This window comes from Rutidosis leptorrhynchoides, chromosome 8 (genome assembly GCF_046630445.1).
Source record: "Rutidosis leptorrhynchoides isolate AG116_Rl617_1_P2 chromosome 8, CSIRO_AGI_Rlap_v1, whole genome shotgun sequence".
Taxonomy (NCBI): domain Eukaryota; kingdom Viridiplantae; phylum Streptophyta; class Magnoliopsida; order Asterales; family Asteraceae; genus Rutidosis; species Rutidosis leptorrhynchoides.
The window spans coordinates 198484671-198495581 of NC_092340.1; positions in this window are offsets into that span (position 1 = coordinate 198484671).

A 10911-nucleotide genomic window follows, 5' to 3' on the forward strand; every position below is an offset into this window, starting at 1 on the left:
AGTATTTATGTCAAATAACGTTACGTATGGTTATCGTTTTGAAAACTTAAGTTAGTGGTTTCAAAATATACTTATAACTTATTGTTATTAATACAAAATGAGATATTAAAACATCCTTAGATCATGTTAAATATGTATATATACATATATATACACAAACGTATAATTATCATATGTTATATAGTTTGTGATATCATTGGTCAAACTAGACAGTCAAACGTTGTGTAAAACTCTTTTCAAAAACATAAGTTTCAACAATTTGGATTGCTTATCATGTTGGTAAGGTTTAAATTATGTAAATATTAATCTTATAAGTGTAAAACGAGCGGAAAAATCCGGGTCGTTACATTACCTACCCGTTAAATAAATTTCGTCCCGAAATTTGGTAGAGGTTGTCATAATTAACAATAGGAATGTTTTCATGACGAATATGAGGTAATAATAGAGTTTTATCATTATTGGAAGATACGGATAAAACGGTTCGATCATGTGAAGCGCACGAGTGAAGCTATCACAAAAGAATGAAATGGGTGAATATGGAATTGTTTTAACCGATAACGTGATTAGAATTGATTTCCGGAATTTATGGAAAATCTTACGTAATAAGATTTGGTTCTTTGGCGATCAAGATCTTCTTTGATTTAGTGCGGCGATCTGTTTCGATTTCTTTGTCGAATATTTTGCTATAAATCCACTTCCTTCTCTTCCTTATTTCCACAACTCACATCTTCTATCCTTTCTCCTTCAACTCATACCTTAAAGTATTCTTTTAAATGCTCCATCCCGTTCTAATTCTTGTTATACTTCTAACTTTCATATCTTTCATTCTTCTCTTTCATTTATCGCCAGAAGAATCTATTTACTTCTATCCTTTCCTCGGAATTATAATGTTTTTAATTCTCCCGTGTCTTTACGTTGCAATACGTATTGATATACACGGTTTGTAAATCCTGGGTGATTTTCGGCCTTTGTATTCTTCATTATTTTTCAAAGCTTCATACTTTTATTTTCTCTTCCCGACTTCGAGTCAAGCGAGTAATGGTCCGGAATTTGTAGATATGAGATTCGAAATGAGTATAGCTAATGCTCTAAGAAAGAAATGGTAATAGAACAATTTTGATTTGTCAAATTACCAGAATACCCCAAAAAAGATAGAACTGTCAGGATGACATGTTCCTATTATGTTTGAGAATTGGATAGAATGTAAGAGCCGTGTAACATGGCACATGATGATGGTACTGTGAATCATCACATTTCATTAGAAACTTAACATGACTTACTGTAATATAATGAAGTTGATCAAGTTTCATTATATTATACTAATTCATGCATCAGTTCCCAACACTGCTTCAGAACATTCCTATTTTAAACTTGAAGGTTTTAGAACTTAGAAACTAACACAGTTTCTTTTATGTTGTAACGCAGATATTATGGAGAAATAAATATTCTCAGATAAGAATAGTTGTGAAAATATCTCCAGAAATATGGAGAATATAATAACGGAAGATATGAAGATATCTTATAATATCTAAGATAAGATGATGATGAAGAATATCATCGGGAAAGGTTTAGAATAAGGGGTGGGGTTTTTACTAATGGTTTCAGCAGGCACTGAATCGTTTGAATCCTTTGAAAGCAGATTCAGTTCTTGTGATTTATCCACAACCTCTTTCATACTTTGCTCAAACCGTTTTCCGGTTTCAACTCTTCTCTTTTTCTGAGTTTTATCAACCACTGTGCTTCATCATCAAACTTTTGACTGTTTAAAATCGTTTACAATTTTCGCTGCTTCATCAGCATTTAAAGAACTACTTCATAATTCAGGGTGTTTTTCAGAAACTTCACCTTCGGAGTATGAAATCCTTAGGAATAGACGTTATAGGTATGACTGAGAAGTTTTGCGAGATTTTTAAAATACTAATTGCGGATTCCGCCAAAAGATGACAAGCTGCTGGTACATGATGTCGTGGAATATGAAAGGTTCTCCGGTAACAACGGTGAAAGGACAAGGTATATATATCGAGGTTATAATAAGAGTAGTCCTACTGAGAAATCAAAGTGGAGCTTTGACAAAATCGACTTATATTGAAAAGAGAAATGTAAGGTTGTTTTTGCCAATGAATGATAAGGAATTTGACGCGGATAAGTTTTAACGATAACTTCGGTTTCAAAAGTTTCAGGTGTATAACTATATGCATAAATCTTTCTTCCGTAGACGAGGTGCGGCTGGTTCAACTTCTCGATCGAGGTGTTTTCAAGAATCATGAAAAGATTTGAACGAGGATTATAATTGTCGAAGTACAAATGAGGTTTAGGATGAAATCAAGTGGCAAACTTGAAGAATTTTTTTTAGTTTCATATGTTATAATCAACATTTTATTTCATTTTAATTGTCCAAATTTAGCAGTCCAAAAGTCCGATTGTCCAATGGTTCAATAAATTCGTATATAAATTAAATATATAATATCCGAGTTAATTTATACGTATCGTGACCCGTGTACCGGTCTCAGTGTCGATCACAACTCAAACCATATATATATTTTGGAATCAACTCCAACCCTGTATAGCCAACTCCCATCTTCACATATAGAGTGTCTACAGTTGTTCCGAAATATATATATAGATGGGTCGATATGATAAGTCGAAACCTTGCATACGCGTCCCGTTATTTAAAATGCATAAAATAAATAAATATATATCATGACCCATTATACAACGTGTTGTCTCAGAATTAATCCGACGTATTGTTGTACATGTGTCCCGACGGTATGTAAAGTGCGGAAATTAAATAACAATAAATAAAATTGCGAGAATGTAAATTGCGATAAATTAAATGTTAATCAGTTAGCTGGGAACAGTTAGCCGAAACAGTTAGCGTGGAATCTTAACAATGTTCATCATAGTTAATTCGTGTGTTTCTAACCAATTTTTAATTTGTCCAATGTTTCTTCTTTATGCCACTTGTTGGATTCGGATAGGTAAAAATCCAAATATGAAATTTAAATGGAAATGGTTATTCTGGGGTGAACGGATACGTATATCGATGGTTGTAAGTAGAATAACAAATGACCATTGAATCATATTCGAAGAATGTACAGTGTAACTTATTAATATGAAATCCAAATATTCCACGGGTACTACCTACCCGTTAAAATATTTTTCATCATTAACAGTTTGTACGAAAGAATTTTTAATTACAATCTTTATGAAAATATACTTGCATATATATTTTTTTCGGATGTAATTATGAATTTAATGAGTCAATAAGATATTAAACTCATTTGATTTTTCGGTTAGAATTGGAGTACATAATCTTTAAAACATTAAAGATTACATAATCGCTATGTAGAACGAAAACAAATGATGTAGAACAATACATAGAATGATGATAATCAATGTGGAACAATATATAGAACAAAGATCATACTCGAAGTTCCGATGAGGTTTTTGAGGTATGTGATGTTGATATCCGAGATACAGTTTGTGAGGTTGAGATTTTGGGAGTGACAAGAGTACTGTCGGCGTTGATGATGGTGGTACAGATTATGCTGCTGGTGCTGCTGCTGGTGTTTGTAACCTTCGCACCGTATTTTCTAAAGCCACTACCCGAGCGCGAAGCTCGTTGACTTCTTCTATTATACCGGGATGATTGACGGTTGGAACGAGCGAATGAACAAGATTCGAAATATGGGATAGTATGTAGTCATGACGAGATACTCTAGAAATGAGCGAGAAAATGGTGTTTCGAATAGGTTCGCCGGTAAGTGCTTCAGGTTCATCGTTAAGAGGACAATTTGGTGGATGGAATGGATCACCTTCTTCTTGCCTCCAGAGATTTAGTATATTACGAACCCATCCCCAATTCATCCAGAATAGATGATGGGAAATTGGTTGATCCATTCCGGTGACGCTGTTCTCGGGGCTCGAATGGAAATCCATATCGGCGTAGCTATCGAAGTCGGAGGAATTCGAACTGGATGAAGAATCCATCTTGTATAATCGGAGAAATGAATTTTTGGTATGGAATAGATTATAGAAATTGGGTTTGGTACTCCTCAATACATAATTTACATATGTATATATAATACCAAAATCCCGTGAATTACGGAGAATTTTTGAAATACGTCAAGCAATGTCTATAGTAACAGATACGCTAAGATATGAATTTTGTCTATACACTATCGATGCACTAAATGCAGTAAGACGTGTCTAGACTTAAGAATGATAAGCAGACAGTTTCCTAAGGATGATAAACAGATGATTTCCGACTAGAAATGATAAGCAAAACTTTTGACATGTAGATACGGTCAAAGTCCAGACTCACTAATGCATCCTAACAACTACCAGTTAGACACACTAATGCAAGGCCTGGTTCGCTAAGACCAACGCTCTGATACCACATGAGACGACCCGACCCAATCCATAGGGACGAATACAATAACATATGATTACATCGCGAGGTACTTGACCTCTATATGAAACATTTTACAAACGTTGCATTTATTCTTAAAAAAAACAATCTAATATTACATCGATTGTTGACATGATCGCCTAATATTTCATAATATCCAAATGTCCTAAACCACCATTTACTTATTAATAGTCTCTTGTGAACTTCAATGACTCGAATGCAACGTTTTTGAATCATGGCTTAAATGGTCCCGAGTAGTATCCTTAGTATGAGCTAATGCACAGCGGAAGACTTAATTCATACCTGAGAATAACATGCTTTAAAATGTCAACATAAAGTTGGTGACATATAGGTTTAATGCCGGCAGCGATATAAATATAGACCACAAGATTTCATATGTAAACATTTTAATAAAAATATTCTAAGTGGTTGAGCACTTGGTAACCATACTTAACATTTAATCACGTCGCATATTCCCTTTATTATGAAATCTTACTACACCGTACCAAGTGTAGTCACGAAACGAAGTACTGTGCAACCGTTGAATACTGGTCGTCCAGTCCGGTTGGGGTTGTCAGGCCCGATAGATCTATCAACAGGATTCACGTTTACAATACCGCTGTAAATAATAGTTACCAAGCTACAGGGAAGTATGCCAGTGGTACAACTCAACGTAGAATATATTTTTCAGTTACTTGTGTCCATAACGTAAAACATAAAATACATGTATTCTCATCCCGAAATATTTAGAGTTTAAAAGTGGGACTATATACTCACTTTGCCTTGAAGATATGAAATTTCGACTTGGTCTCCGATTGATATCACGAACCTATCCACATATAATATATCAATACCTTTTCTTTTTAAACAATCATCACATATATATAGTTGTTATACTTTTAATACTTTTAATAATTCCTTAGTCCGTAGTTAGCAGTTCGTTTGTTAGTAATTCAATTTTAATGGTTCATATTTAGATGTTTAATAAACCTCCAATGAAATAAATAAAACCCCCATCGTATATGTATTGGTCGAGATTAATCTTGACCCACGGTACCGGTGTTGTCAAATGACGTGTTGCGTACATAAAGTACCGGTGTTGTCAAATGACGTGTTGCGTACAATCATGGGATCTTATGATTAATCTTCTCGTATTGTTTACGGGTGATCCTGAACCATATAAAATTAAATTATAAGTACATATATATAAAATATCATGTTATTTTAGAAAGATGTGATTTATTTAATTTTCTCCAATTATTTTCGTAGCTAAACTAGTCTTGGATATCCGATCTCATTTTGGTCATAGTTTCTTCGTTACAACTCCGTTTACGTTGATTCAACTTGCCATCTCCTTGGATCGAGTTCCTCTTTAAGACTATGAACTATAAATACCTTAGTTTGTATTCAAAATCACAGGTCATAGGTCAAACTTTAGTGAAACTTATGAAGTTAATCATTTTTGTTACAAAAATATCATTAAATGACCATTTTTCTAAAAATACTTATACTTTGAATTAAATCATGAAATTTTTATGTGTTAACATATTCATAAGAAATATCATTTTTCCAGAATATAAACCTCCAATTCAAAGTTCAAGATGGTTTTTAATTATCCAACCCAAAACAGCCCCCGGTTACACTCCGACGTCGCAAAATCAGTTTTTAAGGTGTTCTTTGAAAAACCAAGTTATATCTTGTTAAATTAGCATATATTTAAGTTATATTACAGGTCTTGAAGTATTTTAAAAGTTAAGTTAGAAGGATCTATTTAGTTTGCAAACAAGTTTGAAAACATTCAAACTATGTTCTTGTTGTTAAAATTTTATACCACAAAATAAGATAGCTATATATATATGAATCGAATAAGGTTATGAACAAAGTTACTACCTCAAGTTACTTGGACAAGATTGCTGTAAAAGAGGAGTAAAAACCTAGAACCAAAAGGGTGATGGAATTGGATGAAAGATTGGAAGTAAGTTTGTGTTCTTGGAAGGATTCTTGAAGTGTTTTTGTAAGGTTTTTCTTATGGTGTTTAAGTGATGTTTTTGAAGCTAGATCTTCATGGTTTCTTGCTGAATGGTTATGGAGTTTAAGGGTTAGGAAAATGTGTGTGTTTTTAGCTAGAGAATGGAAGTAAAAATGAATCAAAAATTGAAAATGGATGGAGTATAAATGGTGGTGTAAAAGGTGTATAAGTTTGTAATTTTGTGAAAAGATCTTTTAATCATGTGAAATTGTCATACTAGATAACAAAAGTAGTTACCTTATACATAAGGCATGAACAAGGGCTGGTTGGTGGTGATTTGATGTGTATATACCAATAGTAAATACGTATAGAAGCTAGGTATGATACGAGTACATATACTCTAGATATACGTATAGAAATCTTGTGAAAAATGGAATGAGAATTCAAATATAGCTATCTTTTGTGAATACACTTATATTGTTTTATGTATTGAAGTCCTTAAAAAGTGATTAAATACATTACTTATACGATATATGTATAAATATTATAGGTCATAAGTATTTATGTCAAATAACGTTACGTATGGTTATCGTTTTGAAAACTTAAGTTAGTGGTTTCAAAATATACTTATAACTTATTGTTATTAATAAAAAATGAGATATTAAAACATCCTTAGATCATGTTAAATATGTATATATACATATATATACACAAACGTATAATTATCATATGTTATATAGTTTGTGATATCATAGGTCAAACTAGACAGTCAAACGTTGTGTAAAACTCTTTTCAAAAACATAAGTTTCAACAATTTGGATTGCTTATCATGTTGGTAAGGTTTAAATTATGTAAATATTAATCTTATAAGTGTAAAACGAGCGGAAAAATCCGGGTCGTTACAAGTTAGCCCATACTACATGTAAGTATTAGTTTCAAAGTGTAACTAGTTAGTCATTTACAAAAGGAATCTAGTTATGTCTTAATCCCCATGCAAAGCCATCCTTTAACCACCTTTATGAACTTTTCATGCTTGTATCCACCAAACAACACCCTCCCCCCTTTGTGGGCTGCTACAGGCCGAAATTTAGAGGCCTTGGGAGTGCCTTTTTGTGTCATTTTATGTAATACTACTTCACTTGTATAACCTCATTCAAACACACACACATACTTGCAACTCTTTTTCCTCTCTTTTCTCTCTAAACCTTGTAAGTAACTTGAGTTCTTCTTCTTCTTTTTTTCTTTGTAAAACCGATTTCCTACATGCAAATCATCATCATCATTTGTTGTTCTTTGTTGTTAATGTTACTTGTCTTGTTAATTGTTGTTATTTACTTACATGTTTCAAGAATCTAACTTTCTAGTTTGATTCATCTTTTATCTTGTTTTAACAAGAACAATCAAGAACTAAACTCTCTAGTTTAGGTTCTACATATAATGTTTCAAAGATTATAAAGTTCTTGTTGTTGAAATCATACTTGTAAGTCATGGAAGTAAACTTAAAGTTTACTTTACTTAAAGATCAACTTTGGTTGAATCTTTAAAGTATGAGCAACCCTTGAACTAATTACTTATTTAGTTAACTTGTTTCTTTATTTTATACACTTTAATTTCATGTAGTTAGTTTATATGGTCAAGTACTACAAGTTAGTCTTGATCTCATATCTCTTGAACAAATCAAGTTAACCTTGGAAGTTCAAGAACACACAAACAAGTTTTCTTTAAATGTAACTTTGGATCTAGACTTTTGAGTCTTGGATCTTCAAGATCGAACTAGGAACTATGTTCTACTACTTATGATCATGATTAGTTAGTTTACTTTCAAGTTTGTAACTTGTTATTAGCTTTAAAGTCTATGTATGTGTTAGATCTAAGACTTTGATGCAACTTTGGTTCATCAAACTTCATACAACTCTTAAGTGAGTTGTGCTTCATGTCTTAGACTTTCACATGGGTTATGATGGTCAAGACTTGGTTAAGATGATGTAGATACATCAATGAGTTGTACACTTGAAGCTATATGCATCAAGGATGAGAGGCATGATGAACATCAAGCACCAAGACCACCGGAACCCTTTTAAACTCACTATTCTGTCCAAAACCTACTGAACTGATGCTTCTGGAATAGACCAATATACCTGGGCTGTTCTAACCTATATTTTTAGATAGAAATTTTCGAGTAGATAACTTTTCATGTAGGACTCCTCTTAATCCGAGTTACGGTTTAGGATTTATGGCCCTCCGATCGTTACTATGTCCTTTAACGTTGTGCAGAAATTTCTGACCTACTCTCACTTAGACCGTCGCCACGGTCAAACCAAGACGAGTTTGCTTCTGTAAATTTTACCACACTTAAGGGACTCATATACGGAGCCATGGCCACTGGTCTCACCTTAATTCAGTAAGGGTAGAGGCCGTGGTGACTGATCGAAATCAGCCTTTGTTTTAAACTACTTTCATAAACGAAACTTACTTTACGCCTTTTGTTTGATGATGAAGGATGATGACCCTTAAGACCTTAAATACATACTTTTAAACCTATTAAGACGATTTACTGACTTAGTACTATTTGACTTAGGTTGAGGACTTCGGACCATTTACTTGCACACCTTTCCCGACTACTACTTTACCGCTACATATCATTGTGAGTTATAGCATTCCCTTTTTACTTTAACTTATTTTGGGAACTGAGAATACATGTGGATTTTATGTTTTACATACTAGGCACGAGTACTTAAACTTTATATATGTGTGGGTTATATAACGGCAGAAACATTCCCTTTAGCTCGGTAACGTTTAATCATTGGTTTATGAACCGGTGAACGCGAATCTTAGATATGGATCCATAGGGTTTGACATCCCCACTCGAGCTAGTCGCGCTAGCAGTCAACGAGTTTTTAATACTTCGTAAACATACGCACTCGCCAAGTGTACTTTCAGGGGGTATTTTAAACGTTAAGTTAGTTACCAAGTGCCCACGGTTAACATATACTTTATCATACTGTTTTGAAACGCTCTTTGTAGCACTGAAATCTCGTGGCCTACCTTACATACTGTTATACTTAAACTATAGCTCACCAACCATTGTGTTGACGTTTTTAAGCATGTATTTCTCAGGTGCTTGAGGTTGCTTCCGCTGTGTACTAGTCGTGCTGTAGAACCCGCTGCTTAGAGTTGTTATCGCATGACTACCTATCTTGCATTCAAACTTATTTACTTTTGAACTATGACTTGTAACGACCATTGTGGTCACGTACACTTATTATTTGCTTCTACTTAGTGAAGCATGCTTTTGAAATGTAAAACATTTGATGTCGGTTATGACATCAGCTTTTATCATGAATGCAACTTCTTTAATTACCGCATATAGTACTTAACCTTGTAATGATCCTGTTGTTGATGATTCGTACACAATGGTTTTGTACGGGGCATCACATTTGGTATCAGAGCATTGGTTGTAGGGAATTAGGTTGCATTAGTGAGTCTAAGACCGACCCGAGTAGGATTCACTAATAGGACTAATCTACAACTTGCCAGTTTACTTGTTTTCGCTGAACTTACTGCATGATGCTGCTTACTGTTACTGCTATATGCCGTATGCTACTACATGATTTCACTACTGCATGCTATTACTTTCTTTCGATTGCATGCTAGTTTCGTACGATTACTGATATTGCCATGCTACTTATTGTTATACATGATTTAAACTGTTGGCCTATTATTTGCTTGCTTTATAACATACTGACATGGAAAATTTATTTTTCCTTGTTCAGATGTCGGATGTTCCACCTGCTGGCATTTCGGGCAGTACAGACTCAGACCCCGTCGCCCTACCTACTGCTACACCTGCTGCTGCTACTGCCGATACACCGGCCCTGACACCCACTAGTGATCCCGGCGCTTCCACTTCCGGAGATGGTACTAGTGCACCTGCCCCAGTTTCTGCTCCCGGACCCTCGAGGTCACAGCCCCGCATTGGTGGTATTGAGATCCCCGCAGAGTTCGGGGAAGGGCCTTTTCATAACCACATGCGCACGCCTTGCCGACGCACTCCCGACGGACGTTTATTCGTGATTCCGCCAGGCAGACACCGACAGATGTTGGCCGCCTTCGGACGCTTCGGATTACCAGCTCAGCCACCGGTGTCACCACCACACGATTCGGATGACTCATCATCCGCCGATTCTTCATCATCAGACGACTCCAGCGATGATGAGGATCCTGCTGATAGACCTATTCAGGCACCCTCCACCCCGCCGAAGAAGCGGTACCGTTCCGATGGCACCGTCATTCCAGGGGTGAATGGAGGTCGTGATTTTACTGACGCTTTTGGCCATCGTCGTAGGGTTACTGCTCGTAAACGAGTTGTGCCATACCCTGCCAACCCACAGATACGTAAGGTTCCCCGTTACGTATTGACTATTCCTGGAACCGTACCACCTAGATTTAGATACGGACTACTTACATCTAGGGACGTACCGTCTACATCCGGAGCTGGACCATCTACATCAGCACCACCGGCATCACCCGC